This window comes from Phragmites australis, chromosome 10, assembly GCF_958298935.1.
Source record: "Phragmites australis chromosome 10, lpPhrAust1.1, whole genome shotgun sequence".
Classification (NCBI taxonomy): Eukaryota; Viridiplantae; Streptophyta; class Magnoliopsida; order Poales; family Poaceae; genus Phragmites; species Phragmites australis.
This window is the reverse complement of record NC_084930.1, coordinates 15,033,933-15,054,106: the sequence shown is the minus strand read 5'-3', so window position 1 is coordinate 15,054,106 and position 20,174 is coordinate 15,033,933.

Genomic DNA, 20,174 nt, shown 5'->3' with positions numbered 1-20,174 from the left:
AAAAATTTCATCTTGATCGCTCACACCCCACAACATATTTCATGACAAGCCCGAAAACTACCTTTATGACTACCCAGTTATGAAATAGTATTTGGTAGCCACAAAGTATGTCACTACATATTCTGGGAATCAAAGACGATCTCAGGTCTAAGGATCCTACAGGTACACCATTTGAGATAGCAACTGATGGCACATCATAAATAACAATCCTAGCAATATCTCAAGGTGGGTCTATACAACATCATGTTTTCTAATATAAATGTCCATATTATTAACTTGGTATCTCTATACCTATGATCCATGAAACGTGATCATCAATGAATACATGTGCTGGTCTTATATATCATCACAATGATATATGACCATGGATCGACTAAGAATAACACCATGATATAAACAAAGAGTTTCATGAACAAGTCACATATTTTCTAATCAATGTAAAAGGTAGTCATTCTTAGAATAACAACTTATTCAAAAGTATATTAATATAGACATGTGATATAATCATCTTTATGATTGCCTCTGGGGCATATCACCTTCAATCTCCCACTTGCACTAGAGTCAATCATGTAAGTATCTAATACCCATATCTCTCATGTGCGCTTCATGCTTTGGCTGTGGGAGTGGCTTTGTTAACAGATCAGAAATATTCAAATCCGTGTGCACCTTGCATATATTCACGTCACTCCGATCTAAAATCTCTTGAACAAGGTGATAGCGCTGCAATATGTGCTTGGATTTCTAATGCGACCTAGGTTATTTGGCTTGTACAATGGCTCCACTATTATCACAATAGAGATCCATTGGATTAGAAGCACTAGGCATCACACCTAACTCAAAAACAGACTTTCTGATCCAAACAACCTCCTTTGTTGCTTCAGAAGCTGCGATATACCCAGCCTCTGTCGTGGAATCGGCCACCATTTCTTGGTTGGAACTCTTTCAACTCACTATTCCTCCATTGAGGCAAAATACAAAACCAGATTGCGATCTTGAATCGTCATTGTCAGTTTGGAAGGTAGCATCGGTGTAACCATTTACATTGAGCTCCTTGTCACCTCCATAGACTAGGAACATATCCATAGTTCTTCTCAAGTACTTGAGGATATTCTTTACTGTTACTAGTGAGCTTCACCCAGGTTTGATTGGTATCTACTCGTAACACTTAGAGAATAGGAGACATCTGGGCATGTGCAAAGCATGGCATACATGATGGATTTGATAGCAGAAGCATATGGGATCACACTCATTTTCTCAAGCTCATCAGTGGTCAAAGGACACTGACTCTTGCTGAGAGTGATGTCATGTGACATCGGCAAGAAACCCTTTTTGAAATTATGTATATTGAACCTTGTAAATACCTTGTCGATGTATGTACTCTTGCTTAATCTGATTAGCCTTCTCGGCCTATCTTTATAGATCTTTATGCCTAATATGTATGCTACCTCTCTTAGATCTTTGATTGAAAAACTCTTTTGCAACGAAGATTTGACAGCATCAAGCATCTTAATATCATTCCCGAACAATAATATGTCATCTATATACAAGACCAGAAACACAAGTGTGCTCCCACTAGCCTTTTTGTAAACACAAGGCTCTTCTTCATTCTTGATGAAACCAAACCCTTTGATCACCTCATCAAAATGAAGATTCCAACTCCGAGAAGCTTGCTTCAGCCCATAGATGGACTTTTGCGGCTTGCATATCTTCCTAGCATTTTTCGGATCGACAAAACCTTCAGGTTGTATCATGTACACATCCTCACTTAAGTTTCCATTAAGGAAAACCATTTTGACATCCATCTGCCATATCTCATAGTCATAATATGCAGCAATTGCTAGAATGATCCGGATAGACTTTAGCATTGCGATGGGTGAAAATGTTTCATCATAATCAACACCTTGAATCTGCCTGAAACCTTTTGCCACAAATCGCGCCTTATAGATGTGAACATTTCCATCAATGTCTATCTTTTTCTTAAAAACCCATTTGCACTAAATTGCTTTGACACCGTCAGGTGGATCAACCAAGTTCCAAACTTGATTATCTTGCATGGATTCTATCTTGGATCTCTTGGCTCCAAGCCATCTCTCAGAGTCTGGTCCCACCAGCGCTTTTGAGTAGGTCTTAGGTTAATCATTGTCTAGTAATAATATATCGACATGTTTCATGGTTAGGAACATAAACCTCTCAGGTGCATGACTGATCCTTTCCGACTGTCGTTGGGCTGGTGTCTCCACAACATGTTTTGTAATATCCAATTGTGGTGCTGTAGGAACTGAAACACTTTCTGATGGTTCCCGAATCTCTGCGAGTTGCATCGTGCTCCCACTGATGTTCCTTTAGAGAAACTCTTTCTCCAGAAAAGAACTGTTCGGGTGATAAATACTTTGCCTTCTTCCCAGTTATAAAAATAATATCCTTTGGTTTCCCTAGGATACCCTACAAAGAAGCATTTATCTGATTTGGGAATGAGCTTATCTGGTGTCAAATATTTTACATAGGCCTCACAACTCCAGATCTTAAGGAAAGACAACCCAGGATACTTCCCGGTCCATATCTCATATGGTGTCTTCTCTACAGTTTTAGATGGAACCCTATTTAAAGTGAACACAACAATTTCTAGAGTGTATCCCCAGAAGGATAATGGAAGATCAGATTGACTCATCATGGATCGGACCATGTCCAACAAAGTTTAGTTCTTCCGTTCAGACACTCCATTCCATTGAGGCAGCCCCGATGGAGTCAATTGTGGAACAATTCCACATTGCTTTAGATCATCACCAAACTCATGGCTCAAATATTCACCTCTACGATTAGATCATAGAAATTTAATTGTCTTGCCAAGTTGATTTTTTGCTTCATTTTGAAACTCCTTAAAGTTTTCAAAGGACTCAGACTTGTGCCTCATTAAGTAGATGTAACCATATCTACTAAAGTCATCGGTAAAAGTATTGAAGTAATGAAGTACTAAAAACCACCTCTAGTGATAGAGCTCATTGGTCCACATACATCAGCATGTACAAGGGCCAACAACTCACTCAACCTCTCTCCTTGATAGGTGAAAGGTACCTTAGTCATCTTGCCAAATAAATAAAATTCGCATGTATCAAATGATTCAAAATCAAATGAATCAAGAAGACCATATCTATGGAGCTTCTGCATGCGTTTCTCATTTATATGACAGAAGCGACAATGCCAAATAGAAGTGGGATTCAAATCATTAAGCCAAGGCTTCTTCGTATTAATGCCAAATAGTAGTAACGGGCAGGCTACGCTAGCCTAAAACAAAAATTTTCTACCACATTCACCCAGGAAACCAGGCTAGTAAGAGATTATAGATCATTACTGCTCGACACGCAGTGCAGCGGAAGAAGAGTTGTAGTAGACCAATCCAATGTTGTGAGCGTCAAATTCCTTGAACAGCTTCTCAATCAGATCCACGACCAGCTCCGCACAGGTGGTCATGCTCCTCGAACAACTTCAAGCATGTGGTCGTGCTCCTCGACCATCTCCCAATCAGGTCTATCGCGTTGTCACACCCGGTTTAAAGACCAAAACCAGATGTAAACTATATGTATGCCAGGATCAGTTATTCATACATATAGCGACTTCATTAGTGTAACAGACACAGTGTTTCTTATTACAACGCTAAAATATTACAAAATGACCACCCACGGGTCTAAAGAAAAGAACACCACAGCGGAAAAGGGAACGGCGCAGCTCCAAACCAACAGGCAGCCGACCGAGAGGTTCCTCAAGCCTAGAACTCGGCATCATCCTCGAGGAAGTCATCCTCAGGAAAATCTTCAAAGGTGTCACCTTCTGAAACAGCAAGCGTGAGTATTTCCAATACTCAACAAGTGAGGGAAAACAAATGAATCTAATATGGTGGCTTGAAACAAGGTTTCCTAATCTAGGGTTTCATTTGCATAAAAGCTGGTTTTTAGCCCTGAACTACGGAAACAAATTTTTATTTTAACCGAGAAAAGATGTACCAAAGATTTTCTTTAACCTCCGGGAATTCAACCCAATTCCCAAAGATCTTCTTTAACCTCCGGGAATTCAACCCAATTCCCAGACCAAGAAAAACACCCACCCCGACTAATCATGCGAGGGTCCAGGCTGCTCATAACCGTGAGCACGGCTGAATATTTAGTTTGACACTCTGCAGAGTTTGTGCACTTTACCCACGAGTCGTGATCTTCTCTGTTGCCGGCACCTGATGGTACCTTACACACTTCCGAGGTGTGCGCCAAGAGATCACTACGTGGCTTTTCCAGAGAGTCTCCCAGTATGCACTTGCCCACTGAGGTTTCACCGCCGTACATAAGTGGAGTAACCTTCCACCCCAGAGGCCCCCTCTTGTGCCGGGTAGAATCGGGAAGTAGCCCTTCCTTATCTACACATCCGATTGGCTCATACAACCCTGGGAGAACATCTAGTTACTAGGCCAAGCCGTACCATATTGGTCTCGTGGTTGCCTTGTTTGCCATGGGTGTTCGCTCCACGAACCGGTCCTTAAAATGGTCTGGGCAAGACCTCCAATAACCCCATAAGGGTATACTACCCAACAACCAAACAACCAACCATGTTGGGAAAAGTAGCCCTTTCTTGCCCAGAACCCCAATTATCTCTGTTGTTAACTCCCTTAACAACATTAATTTTCCATGATATTCTTCCTATATCAATTTTTAGTTCATAACTCAAGATTCATCATCCTACACGCTACATGTTCATCTAAAGCATGGCTAAGCAAAAACATGATGATCTTGTATGGATAAAGCATCTATATCCAACACTAGTAGTTGCTATACTACCCATTTTTGTAAAGCATCATGCATATTTTGAGAAAGACTAACTTGATGTAAAACTGGGTTTGCAACATGGTCAAGACACTTGCCTTCGTCGAAGTGTTGCACAGGTCCCTCAAAATCTTCCTCTTGAAAGTTGCCAAACTCCTGGACTGAATCGTCTACACGAGCACACAATCTAACATGAGAACAGTACACCAAACATTCTAAAACTATATGAAAACCCTATAGACAGATTCTACACGATGCTACGATCGTTTGAGCACGAAAATCGCCTAAATCGGAGCTACGAACAAAAAGTTATGAGCTTTTGAAGTTATAGGTGCTATTCTGTAAATTACTTGAATTTCAGAGAATTACCGAATTGTTTTTATACTAAAAATCTTATTTATAAAACAAATCAAGGGGTTTCTATAAAAGTACAGAGCTTTTATGAGGTTACAGAGAAGTCTAGGGGCTAAAGTGCAAAAATACCACTTTTCCCGAATTAAAACAAATATAAATCTGACTGGGTATATGGATGATGATGTGGCATCGCTACGCGGGCAAAAGGCTGAGGTGGCCGGCTTACAGGGGCGATGAGGTGGCGGTTCTTTGCCAACTGGGATTACATAACACACGTGTCGCAACGGAATTGGCTAGGCGAAGGGGTATTGGAGCATCTAATCTGGGCCACCCATCACGGATCCGAAGGTGGGAAACAGAGGGAGCTCGGAGCGGTGGCGCAGACACGGCGGCGGCCGGCCGGCGGTGGCGGAATGGCCCGAACCGCACCGGAATCACGCAAACGGCCACGAAATGCGACGGAACGACTTTCAAACGGAGGAGGAGCTCACGAGGAGTGCATACCGAGGCTTCACAGTGGCGGAGATAATCCGGGTGATGGCCGGCGACGGGGAAGAACGAGCGGCGACCTTGGAGCTCGGTGCGAAGGCGTTCGGCGGCGGGAGAGACACCGAGGAGCGTCGGGAAGCGTCGCCTGGTGTCCTGCGACACCAAAGAAGCGAAGACTAAAGTTAAAAAAAGGGTTCTGCACAGTGAAGCAAGGCGGCGGCGAGCTTCTCACCGGTGGCAATGGAGGAGACGGCGCCGGGTTCGAATCCGAGCGGAAGAAGAGGGGGAAACGGTTGCAAAAGCACGGAAAGTCACCAGGAAGACGATGGTCGGCTTATATACGAGAGAGGGGGAGGGGATCGGCCGGAATTTGAAGAAAATGGCCGGCGGCCATGGCTTTGAATGGCGTCGGTTCCCTCGCATTCAATCGAGCTATGGAGAGGGGAAACCGTCGGGGAAGAGGGAATAGGGGGCGTGGAACCCGGCAGCGGTGATTAATTGGCGAGGTAGTGCGCGGGGGCTCGAATTTGAATCGGCGGTGGTGGATTTTGGGAAAAATGGCCGGCGGCCGGAGGTGGGAGAAGCAGAGCCGTGGCTCGGGCGGAGCGGCTCGGCGCGGGCGGCTCAGCGCGGGGTCCACCCGACAGAGGGGGTCGGCGGAAGAGGCCGGCTGGGGGGCGGCTGCAGGCCGGCTCGACCGATGGGCCGGCGCGGGGGAAGAGAAGACGGCCCACGAGAGAAGGAGAAGGGGAGGGAAAAATGGGCCGAGGGAGAAAGAATCGGCCCGAGGGCATTTTTTCCTTTTAGAAATTCTTTTTCCAAATGAATTTCATCAAATTTTCCAATGAGGTTTTAAAGCAGCGAAAACTAGCGAAATTTTGCAAACTTTTCCACCCAATAAAACCTTATTGCATCTACCACGGCATGAATGCATTCAAACAATTATCCTAGGCCAAGTTAATTTTAGAAATTAATTTCCTATTGAGCTAAGTTGCAACACCTGAGTTAAATCTAAGAAAGTTTTAAATTATTGCAAAAATTGAATTTTGGGTGTTACACGCGTCCTCGATCAGTTTTGAGTTGTCATGTCGTATTGTCCGACCAGATCCAAGTGGTTGCATTGTGCTCCACGATCAGACGAGCAGGTACGTCAACCAGTTTGTCACGGCGAGCGACCAGTCCCAAACACGTCGCGATCAACTCACTAAGAAGATCAGCGCTGCAATAGCAGCAACACCTCTATGGTATCCACACGTACTGGGTAGAAATGCTGAGCGCTGATGTGCTAGCACCGCACATGCGACAAGGGTTTTGGGAGATCATGTAGAAGGTTGTGGCTAGGGTTTCGGAGTGGCTCAACCTTAGCATGCCCTACCCACACCTCTCCTTATATAGAGCTCACCAATGGGCTCCCACGTTGGAAGCCCTTTAGGACTCTAACTTCTCATGGATCACAATCCAATCAAAACCCATATACAAATCCAATTCGCATGTTTTGTTCCAACCCATTAAGTGTGTGACCCATTAGGTTCATGTACCAATGGCTATGACTCGGAAACCCTTTCAAAATCGAAATCAATAGCGATCCCTAGCAGGACATGTTGACTCACGAGTATACATAAAAGATCATATCAGTTGAACCTTGATATATACATGCACCGATCCCTTCGCCTCACGATACCAGTCAAGCTCAAGGCGAGATACGCGCTACCCTTGTGATAGCTCAACCATTCACTTGATTAAGTAGTGGATTCATCATGACTAACTCTTTAAGCATATTGGCATGGCCGTACACTTTCTCGATCCAACTACCTCTCCCGTTATCAAGGAGGGGCAAATCCATCTTGATCACTCACAGCCCATGACATGTTTCGTGACAAGCCCGAAAACTACTTTTATCACTACCCAGTTATAGAATAGCATTTGGTAGCCTCAAAGTATGTCACTACACATTCTGGAAATCAATGACGATCTCAGGTCTAAGGATCTTGCAGGTACATCATTTGATATAACAACTGATGGCACATCATAAATAACAATCCCGACAGTATCTCAAGGTGGGTCTATCCAACATCGTGTTCTCTAACATAAATGTCCACATTATTGTCACACCCAGTTTTAAGACCAAAACCAGATGTAAATTATATGTATGCCAGGATCAGTTTATTCATACATATAGCGACGTCATTAGTGCGTAACAGACACAGTGCTTCTTATTACAACGCTAATTATTACAAAATGACCACACACGGGTCTAAAGAAAATACACCACATCAAAAAAGAACGGCGCAGCTCCAAGCCAACAGGTAGCCGACTGGGAGTTCCACAAGCCTAGAACTTGGCATCATCTTCAGGGAAGTCATCCTCAGGGAATTCTTCAAAAGTTTCACCTTCTGAAACAGCAAGCGTGGGTATTTCCAATACTCAACAAGTGGGGGAAAATTAAATTTGATATGGTGGCTTGAAACAATGTTTCCTATTCTCTAGGGTTTCATTTGCATAAAAGCCGATTTTATCCCTGAACTATGGAAAAGCAAATTTTATTTTAAACATGAAAAGATGTACAAAAGATTTTCTTTAACCTCCGAGAATTCAACCAATTCTCCACCAAGAAAAACAACCACCCGACTAATCATGTGAGGGTCCATGCCGCTCATAACCGTGAGCATGGCTGAATATTCAGTTTGACACTCTGCAGAGTTTGTACACTTTACCCACGAGTCGTGATCTTCTCTGTTGCCGGTACTTGCTGGTACCTTACACACTTCCAGGGTGTGCGCCCAGAGATCACTATGAGGCTTTTCCAAAGAGTCTCCCAATATGCACTTGCCCACTGAAGTTTCACCGCCGTACATAAGTGGAGTAACCCTCCACCCCAGAAACCCCCTCTTGTGCCGGGTAGAATCGGGAAGTAACCCTTCCTTATCTACACATCCAATTGGCTCATACAACACTGGGAGAACATCTAATTACTAGGCCAAGCCGTACCATATTGGTCTCATGGTTGTTCTGTTTGCCATGGATGGTCGCTCCATGAACCAATCATTAAAATGGTCTAGGCAAGACTGCCAATAACCCCATAAGGGTAGATTACCAAACATTTCCAAACAACCAACCATACCGGGAAAAATAGCCCTTTTTTGCCCAAAACCCCAATTATCTTTGTTGTTAACTCCCTTAACAACATCAGTTTTCATATCATACTTCCTATATCAACTTTTATTTCATAACTCATGATTCATCACCTACACGCTACATGTTCATCTAAAATCATGGCAAAGCATAAACATGATGTTATTTTAACGATAAAACATCTACAACTAACACTAGTATTTGCTATACTACCCATTTTGTAAAACAGCATGCATATTGGATAAAGACTATTTTTATATAAAAACTGGGTTTGCAACATGGTCAAGACACTTGCCTTCATCGAAGTGATGCACAGGTCGTTCAAAATCTTCTTCCTGAAAGTTTCCGAACTCCTGGACTGAATCGTCTACACGAGCACACAATCATACATAAGAATAGTACACCAAATAGACCTAAAACTAGGGAAAAAAACCCTATAAATAGAATCTACACGTCGCTACGAGAACAAGAGCGCAAAGATCGCCTAAATCGGAGCTACGAGCAAAAAGTTATGAGCGTTTGAAGTTCCAAGGGTGTTTCTGCAATTTTTCTTATTATCAGAGAAAATCCGAATTGTTTTTATGTTGGAAATTGGATTTATGACGTCATAAAGCAAAACAGATTTATTTCTTAAAAGAAAAAGACATGGAAAAGGTTCACGGGGCTTGTGGACCACGGAAGAAACATCGGTCAACCGGTCCATGGTGGACCGAGGGGACAACGCATTCGGCCGGTCTAATCCGGTCGTTGGTTGGAGATCCGATGGCCGAGATTTAAAAAGGGGCGGTGCCGGTGGCTTCAACGGAGGGGCAGCGGCGAGCAGCGGCAGGGGTGGTGGCGAGCTCGCCGGCGATGCGCCAAACGGCGCATCAGGCCATAGAGCTCAACGGTGAGCGGCGGAAGAGAGAAAGGGGAAAAGGGGAGTCTCACCACGTGCTCGACGGCGGCAGAGGAGCTCTGGAGACGGCCGGCGATGGTGAAGGAGGCCGGCGGTGCTTCGGTCTCGGCGGAAGCGGCGTCCGGTTGCGAGAGACACCCCAAAAAGCGTCGAGGGACGATGACCGAGACCCTACGACACCGTTTGAGCGAAGAACATGGTCAATTGAGGCTCGGCCATAGAGGAAATGGGCGGCGGCCGAGCTTCTTACCGTCAACAATGGCGGTCTCGGCGGAGGGCTCAAACCCGAGCGCAAATCGAGGGGAAAAAGGGTGGTTCAGGTGGGGGGATGCCGAAGGAGGGCTTAAATAGCCGAGAGGGGGAGGAAGATGGCCGGATTCGAGAAGATTGGCCGGCGGCCCCAAATTTAATTCAAGCTTTAGTTTCCATGCAACTGAGAGGGGAATCAAGGTAATATGAACAAGGGTTCCCGATCTTCCGAAAGGTTCTGGTAACTCTCGATTTGGTGGAAACGAGACACAAGTCGATCCGGCTTCCGAACAACACGATCCGAAACCCCGCAATCGCAGCACCACGTCTCCTCTGGTTATCAACCGGCGTTGCACGGTTGACCTCGCCAAGAAGGCTAAAGTCCTTGCCTGCGAATCGAAGAACACAAGCAAGAACAAGGAAGAATGCAACCAAATTGCAGATGAATGATTAATCTCACGAGTTGGGGTCTCACAAACCAACGAAACGGCGAAACTGTTCTTGACAGAATAATCTAAGCAAAACCCGCCCTAACGAGAGCGGCGGCGGCTGACAATAAGGGTCTAAGGGTCGTCACACCCCCTGGTCACACCCCCCTAATGGGCTCAACGACGATACATGGCCCAACGGACCAAAAACGGTGACGCAGCACCGGGACAGATTCTGGATGCTGACTTGTTTCGATGTTTCCCGTTGACTCAGAAGGAATTTGGACCTCCTGCTGTTGTTGGATGTCCTAGCTGCTCCTCCACATCTATTCTCAAAATTATATAAAGAGTTGCTTAGGAACGAGCTCACCTCTAAATTTAATTGTCGTGCGCGAGCTCTTGTGATTGGACCTTGAAAGTTCAATGGAGGATCATTGTATGTATCCGAGGGAGTGATGTCCTCATCATCCTCCCCCTCTTGAATTGGAGTCGTCCTCGACTCAAGCTCATCATCGGCTCCCAAGTAAGGTTTCAAATCTGCAATGTTAAAAGAAGGACTAACCCCGAACTCGGGTGGCAACTCAAGTTTATATGCATTATCATTTATTTTCTCAATTATCTTATAAGGACCAGCAGCTCTTGGCATTAATTTAGACTTACGCAGCTCTGAAAACCTATCTTTTCTTAAATGTAACCACACTAAATCACCCGGTTCAAGTTTGACTTCTTTCCTACCTTCACTACCAGCAATTCTATACTTTTCATTCATCTTTTCGATATTTATTTTAGTTGTTTCATGCAACTTACGAATAAAATCAGCACGTGCACTAGCATCACTATGTGTTCTTTCAGTGGTAGGTAAAGGCAAAAGATCAATAGGAGCGCGAGGGTTAAAACCATACACTACCTGAAAAGGACTTACCTTGGTGGTAGAATGTGTTGCCCGATTATAAGCAAACTCCACGTGGGGCAAACATTCTTCCCACATCTTCAAATTTTTCTTCAAAATAGCTCTCAACATGGTACCCAAATTGCGGTTCACTACCTCCGTTTGGCCATCAGTTTGTGGGTGGCAAGTAGTAGAAAACAATAGTTTTGTACCCAACTTATTCCATAGAGTGCGCCAAAAGTGACTCAAAAATTTAGCGTCGCGATCTGAAACAATAGTAGAAGGCATACCATGCAAGCGAACAATCTCTTTGAAAAAGAGGTCAGCAATATAAACGGCATCATCACTTTTATGACAAGGTATAAAATGTGCCATCTTAGAAAAACGATCCACAACAATAAAAATGCTATCCCTCCCCCTCTTAGTCCTAGGCAATCCCAAAACAAAGTCCATCGAAATATCTACCCAAGGAATAGAAGGAACAGGAAGAGGCATATACAAACCATGTGGATTCAAGCGAGACTTAGCCTTTTGACATGTGGTACAGCGTGCCACGAACCGCTCAACATCTCTCCTCATCTTTGGCCAAAAGAAATGTGTGGCCAACATATCTTCCGTCTTCTTAGCACCAAAATGTCCCATCAATCCTCCTCCATGTGCTTCCTGCAACAACAAAAGACGAACGGAACCAACTGGAATGCATAGACGGTTAGCTCTAAACACAAATCCATCATTGATCACAAACTTGTTCCACGTACGTCCCTCTTTACAGTTCAGCAATACATCTTTAAAATCAGGATCAAGCACATATTGTTCTTTTATTGAGTCAAGTCCAAAAATTCTATAATCAAGTTGGGACAACAAAGCATATCGTCTAGACAAAGCATCAGCAATTATATTATCCTTCCCTTTCTTGTGTTTGATAACATAAGGAAAAGATTCAATAAATTCAACCCACTTAGCATGTCTACGATTCAGATTATTTTGAGAACGAAGATACTTAAGCGATTCATGATCTGAATGTATAACAAATTCTTTAGGCCACAAATAATGACGCCACATCTCTAAAGAACGTACAAGTGCATACAATTCCTTATCATACGTAGAGTAATTAAGAACAGGGCCATGCAATTTTTCGCTAAAGTATGCAACGGGCTTACCTTCTTGCATCAAAACACCTCCAATGCCAACTCCACTAGCATCACATTCTAGCTCAAAGGTCTTACCAAAATTTGGAAGTTGCAGCAATGGCGCGTGCGTAAGCTTGTCCTTCAAAGTGTCAAAGGACTCCTCTTGTGCCTTACCCCAATAGAACACCACACCTTTCTTTGTGAACTCGTGTAAGGGGGCAGCAATGGCGCTGAAATCCTTCACGAAACGACGATAAAAACCTGCAAGTCCAAGAAAACTTCTCACCTGTTTGATGGTTTGGGGCACCGGCCAACTCTTTATGGCTTCAATTTTCATCTCATCCACCTCAATTCCCTGTGGAGTAATAACATAGCCAAGAAAAGAGACTCGATCCGTGCAAAAGATGCACTTCTCAAGGTTACCAAATAAACGTGCATCACGTAAAGCATTAAAAACAGCACGTAAGTGATCCATATGTTCATCCAAAGACTTGCTATAAATCAATATATCATCAAAGTAAACCACCACAAATCGTCCAATAAAAGCTCTTAAAACCTCATTCATCAAACGCATGAAAGTGCTAGGTGCATTAGTTAAACCAAAAGGCATTACTAACCACTCATATAATCCGAATTTAGTTTTGAAAGCTGTTTTCCATTCATCTCCAAGTTTCATTCTAATTTGGTGGTAACCACTACGCAAGTCGATCTTTGTAAAAATTACAGAGCCACACAACTCATCAAGCATATCATCAAGTCTATGAATAGGACGGCGATATCGAATAGTAATGTTATTGATGGCTCTACAATCAACACACATACGCCAAGTACCATCTTTCTTAGGAACCAAAATCACAGGAACAGCACAAGGACTAAGGCTCTCACGTACATACCCGCGGTCCAAAAGCTCTTGGACTTGCCGCTGAATTTCCTTAGTCTCCTCAGGATTGGTTCGATACGCAGCACGATTTGGCAATGTTGCTCCCGGGATCAAATCGATTTGATGCTCTATCCCTCTCATAGGTGGCAGTCCCGGGGGTATCTAAGCTGGGAAAATATCCTCATTGTGAGGAACCGTCCAAATGGAATTCTAATTAATCATCAGGAGGATCATTATTCATAATCACAACCTCGACGATTAATCAGAATACCATTCCGGTAGTCCCGGCACGTGTTTTGTGCCCAGGATCGGAACACATGCCTTCCAACTCAAATATCCCAACACAGTTTAATAGAGAGCAAGTAATTAAACTGAATTACAATTATTAAACATGCAACTGCTTACACAATTTACAACAAAAGAGGAACAACAACAACTACGCAGCGGAAGAGAAACCTATACAACAAAAGAGTATGAAGCCGGATGCCCTTAGGCTCCATACCAAAAGCGCCGGAGTTTGGAGTAGAATGTGCTACCCCTGCCCGCCACCCGGATCGGCAGGCAAAAAGTAGCCGAAAACTGCCTCTTCCTCGCCGACCTGTGAACCTGAAAGCAACTTAAGGGCAGCACCCTTAGTACGAAGGTACTAGCAAGTCTGACACAGTATGAGTATATATATATATTCTCGACTCCAAGGATCATGCATTTAAAGCTGTAGCAAGGATTAAGACATGTTTAAGTTCATTAAGCGGTAAGCAACCTAGACTCTAGGTGTAAGCAACTAACTTAACCAACCACCAACTCAAACCCTGCCAACCAACTGACCATAACAGATATGTAAACAACAAGTGTATAAAAGTAAACCAATACCACCAAATCACCGACCACAAACCGACCAAACCACCCAATCCAACCATGCCACAACCCACATCGAAACTCTACGACCAAAATATGGTCGCTCGGTGGAGATAAGCAATAGCGATGCTCATAACCGAGAGCGCGGCAGTTCGAACTGATTATACACCCTGCAGGGGGATACTCCTGGACCCACACGACACAGGGACCATACGGCTTGTGCCACCCGCTAAGATGCGCACAAGGGGGTACCCGTGACAACCTTTCCCAGCCAGGCCCAACCATGTGGATCAACCATAGCTCGGCGAGACGGTATTAGAACTACTCCTCGAGCAAACTAATACCGCTAAAAGCCCGGACTCAAACCGGACTCACACCGTCTATGACGAGGCCCACATGACCACGTCTGCGAAGGTAATCGGCTCGCCTACCATTATATCAGCATGTGGTGAGTAAGGTATGTGCTAAAGCCGACTACACCGATGATCGGTGCTTAACCGGTGCAAGCGGTCTACGGTGTCCGGGTTCCCTCCCCGAACTGCCTGAGGACTCCTCGTGAGCAGATGACACCCCTAACACCGCCCACACCTCGTCTCAACTCACCACTCACCAAACCGACTCATCATCAACACAACCATAAGTGTGAACAAGTAATAAGTCCTAGGCTCGCGACAACGGTGGACGCCGTCGTCGACTTCTACCGGAAAGCCTAAGTACCACTAAGCATAGCGAACTAAAATTAGACCGCGACGACACCACTAGGCTCCAATGGAATAACTCATGACACGTGACCGAAATGGAAAAATGCATAGGCATAGGTTCTACCCAACTCGGAACCCGACACATGCAATGCATACTTAAGCGTAGATAACATATTAAATTTTCAAGTAGATACGGTGCAGTATGATAGATGCTTGCCTTGCTGCCCTAGCTGCTGCTCACAGTTACCCGAGTCAAGATCACCACTGTGGGAACCTCCGGGGACAGCCTCGTTCGCCTCGTTCGCCGGTTCGAAGTTCCCTAAAAGAATCACGCGTGCAATGTAATGAACATGAATGACATGCAATGAAAGATGCTTTACTGCAAGACAGCAGTGGAGATGCAATGCACTTATGCCATGAGTTAAAAGCCTTAGGGATTTCCTTATTTGAATTATTGTTTAACATTTGACAACTTCCTAGATTGATTAAGCTTACTCTAAGGTTAAATCCAAAAGAAAGTTAACTATACTTAACAAGAGGGCAACTCTTTTGAGTAAACAAGGAACCCACTAACAGGATTTACACAACTCAATTTATGGACTAACCAATTATGAAATGTTTAAAGATTGAAACCATTTTAACAACTTATTAATCCTCAGTAAGCATTTCATAAACCCTAGTATTATTAATAAACATGGCATAATTTAACAAGATTAACAGAATTTGGTTTGCAAATTTTGGACTCATCAAAAATTGTTTATGAATTATTGAAGATTAAACACACTCATTAATTGAATAAAAGTAATTATACCTTTCACAATACCTAGTATTTTTCATGTGTAGAGTATGACAATACAAGGCCAACAAAATTAGATTCATCAATTTTGGAAATACCAAACTTTAAGTATGAATTATCAAAGCCTAGACATAAACCATTAACTCAATAATTCACAGCACACATTTCATGGCCACTAGCATTTTTAATGGACAGATCATGATACAACAAAACCAACAAAATTGGTTTTAGGAATTTTGGAGCTCTACACAATTTCCTATGCATTTTTCAAGTTTTCAGCCGATTTAACATTGAACAAATATTCTAATTCGCATTTTCGATTTTCTCTAATATTCAAATGGGCCCACGCCTTTTTCTACCGACACCGGCCCAGCCCCAGCTACTAACCGGTGGGGCCGGCTCCCTTGACCGAAGTCAAAATCGGCCACGGCAGCTGCGCGCGCGCCACTGGAGGACGGCCGGCGGCTCTTGCGGTGGCTGCCGGCGGCGAGCGGCAGCCTGCACGGCTTGGCCGAGGGCAAAAACGGCATTAGCGCGAGCACGCGATCACAGTGGGGGCACACGTCGACGCCGGCGACGGCCGGAGCACGGCGAGCGGCGGCGAGGGCAAAACTAGCACGGCGGCGGCACGGCTTTGACACGCCGACGGCGAACGGCGACGCAATAAGCCCGGCCGAGCACACCAATATGTTCTATGTGAGCGCATAGAGCTAACGGCTCGCTTCCCGACCGACGAGCTCGATGGCGGCCCGACCGGCGGCGTGCGTGGGGAGGCGGCGGCGATTCAACCACCGCGGAACACCGCGCCGGCGACGGGACAGAGAGAAAACGGCGCGCGCATAAGGTGTACAGGAGCACGGGGAAGCTCACCGTGCAGTCGGTTGGGTCGGAGAAGCGAGGGCACGGCGGGTCGACGAAGGGCGGCGGAGTTCGGCTGCCGCCGTTGGGGAAGAAGGCGTGGATGGCTCCAATCCTTGCGGGAAACAGCCGGGGAAGGAGGGGACACGGCGGAGGAGCTCGGGGCACTCTTCCCTGCGGCTTTACTGGGCTCGGGCTCGAGGGAGCTTGCCGGTGGCGCGTCGGCTTGGCCAGCGGCGCGGCGCAATGCAGCTCGGCGCTGTGGTGCTCTGGGCGACAGGAAGAGCAAGCGAGGGAGAGAGAGATATAAGGCAGAGGCGAAGGAGGAGATAAGGCCTGGGCCGATCTTTTGGCCGGCAACGTGGAGCTGGCCACCGAAGTCAAGATTTGCGGCGCCGCCTTGCTCTGTGAGAGCGGGAGAAGGGGGAGCAGAGGCGGTGTGCGTGCGAAGGGGATGACAGGTGGGGCCGATGAACAGTAACCGCCAGGCAAAAATATCTTCACTACTTTGGTTATCAAGGTGGAGGCCTTACTGTGGTCTAAAAATTGTGGAACAAATTTTGTTGGCTTCTATAAATCATGAACAATCCATTTTACCTTGTTTGACCCAAAAAGCTTGCACCAAATTCAAATGAAAATTCTCCAAAGAGGCAAGCTTTTCTAACTTGTGTTAATTTTTATGCCTTTAAAATAATTCCCAAAAATTTGGGAAAATTCATTGATATTCTCCTCTAGGCACCTACTAATTTCTAAAATTGTTTCCAACCCTATGTTGTATAGAAATATGGTGAGTTGCTTAACAACGCATCAACTAATATTGATTTTTACAATTTATTTAATTAAAAATTGCATGCCTAAAATTGCTCAAAACCAAGCAAATGATGTTAATGATACTCATGATGCTTAATTATCTAATTAAGGATTTTGGGCTGTGACACTCATACTCCTGCAAAAGGTTAGTGGCAGCAGAAGGTATCGAACTAATAACATCATCAAGCGAATACAAAACTCGTTTGCAAACCAAGGTGTAGCAAATATCATTATTAGAAATTTCAGCAAGGTCACTTTTTAGTGCAAGCATAACACCACCCTTCAATTTTATGCCCTCTACTTTAGAACTAGGTGCAGACTTATCCTTTTTAGGTGGGTAAAGAGAATTAGCAACTTGCTGATTTTCAGATTTAGTATCACGCAAATTAGCAGCTCGCTCTTTATCAGCTTGTACAATTTCAGCAGGGGTCATAGGAACCAAAGTAATTTTCTTTCCTTTATGCATAAAAGTATATGTATTACTTCTACCATGGTGTATAGCATCATTATCAAATTCCCAAGGTCGACCCAATAAAAGTGAGCAAGCTTCCATAGGTACCACATCACAGTCAACATAATCAGCATAGGAACCAATGGAAAAAGAAACTATGCAAGTTTGTGTTACCTTAGCTTTTCCAGCATCATTAAACCACTGAAGGTTATATGGATGGGGGTGTTGGCGTGTGGTCAAGCCAAGCTTCTTGACCAAATCTGAACTCACCAAATTATTACAACTACCTCCATCGATGATGACACGTGCTCGCCGATTTTGGATGACGAAGAAAATCTGGAACAAGTTATGGCGTTGCAGCTTCTCTGGTTGTTGTACCTTTGTGCTGAGCGCCCGCTGCACAATGATGCTCCTATAGGTCGCTGTGTCATCACTGCCTAAGATTTTGTTGCTCTCCTCAACAACTGGTTCTTCTTCTTCTTCTTCCTCAATGTTAGAGGCGCTGATGTACCCATCTTCCGTTGCAATGTATGCCTGCTGACTTGGGCAATCCTTCTGCACATGACCGAATCCATGGCAGCGACGGCACTGAATGCCAGAGGTGCGTCCCGTTGATGCAACAGAGGAAGCACTCTTGGAAGGTCCCTGCAAAACAGAATTTTTACCTGAGCCTGAAGATCGTGTAGTGACCGGATTTGGTGCCGTAGCTGCTTGTTGCTTGCTCGCTGGTGAGGGAGCCCTGTAAGTGGATGGTTTGGACAGCCCCAAGGATGGTCCTGTGCGCGGCGTGTATGTGGTGCTGGCCTTGTACTTGCCCTGCTGCTCACGCCCCTGCAACTCCTTCTCTGCAAGCATAGCAAACTGAAACAACTGGTTGACATTGTTAAATTCTTTATAATCAATAATATCCTGGATTTCACGTCTCAAACCCGAATAAAATCGACAAATAGAATCTTCGTTTCCCTCTACTATGCCACAACGCATCAAGCCCTTTTGAAGCTCACCATAATAATCCTGCACAGATTTATCTCCCTGTTCTAAGCGCATCAATTTCTTACGCAGGTCTCTATGATAAGATGGGGGAACAAATCTATCACGCATAGCAACCTTAAGCTCTTCCCATGTACGAGGTGTGGCACCATCTGCAGCTAAACCAGTCCACCAAATAATAGCAAAATCTTTAAACTCACTAGTGGCTTGTCTAACTCTATGTTGTTCAGGTACTTGGTGGGCACTAAATTTTTGCTCTACTGTCATCTCCCAATCAAGATATCCCTCAGCATCATAATGTCCCGAAAAAGAAGGTATAGTAAATTTAACCTTAGCATAAGGATCTTCAGGAGCTCGATTATACATACCTCGATGGTGGTGGTGATGTGGAACGCCACCCATACCTGTGGTGTTAGTGCGAAGACGACGCCGTAATCTGTTTTGCAATGTCGCCGCTGGATCAACATTAACATCGTCATCATACAACTCATCACCGGTGTTGCTTCCATTCACATCTTCGTTGTGCACAGGACGGTTTTCCAACGCATTTACCCTGTCGGTGAGCTCGGATAACCGTTTGTCCACCCGCTCAACTGCGTTTGCGAGTTTCATCTCAATTATCGCTTCAGTGACAGCCTTGATGACTGTCTCCTTCATCTCCTTCTGAGCATTGTCTACAACAGCTTGTAGCTGCTCTTGGCTGACACACTCCTTGAAGTCCTTTGGCGTTTTATCTCCTTCAACTGACATTGTGGAAACAAACACAACAACAAACAGTGAAGGTTATCCCTAATAATCGTACTACAAAGGTGGAGTGGTGCCTCTCAATCAAGATCAGCAAAGGTAGACACCTTACCAAGCTCTTACCAGGGTTCTTACCAGCAAAGCAAAGGATACCTGGAAGGCGTGCGAGCGATTGCAGGGATGCAAACCAGTGCTGTCCAGAAGAATCTGTGGAGCTTGGAAGGCACACAAAGAGAACAAATATGTATATGTGGAACACAAATCAGAAACAGATAGTAATGCTGAATTATAGTCCCAAGTACATGTTCTCGTTGCTGGCCTAAAGTGTTGCAAGTACCAAGTATGTGTGATAAACAAGGTGGAGAAACAAGTATGATGGGTAGCAAGAGCAACAGAAATAAAGAACTAAACAGCACACGCTAACACATCTCACTTTGCCCTTCTCTATGTGCTCCTCTAGATATTGTTCCTCTTTTGCCCCTCTCTTTTTTCTATTTTTTGGGCTGTCGTTGTTTTTTTGGGAAAATTCGACTTTTTCTTTTTATTTTTTTGATATTTGTTTTTCACTTAGGAGCACACAAGAGGGAACCACAGAAAATTTGAGCTTAAACAAGTGAAAGACGTGGCCTGTAGAATTTTCTGAAGTTCAGGCGGAAAATGAGAAAAATATTTGGAAATTGAAAACTCAAACTTCGGAGGCGAATTCAGGAATTCT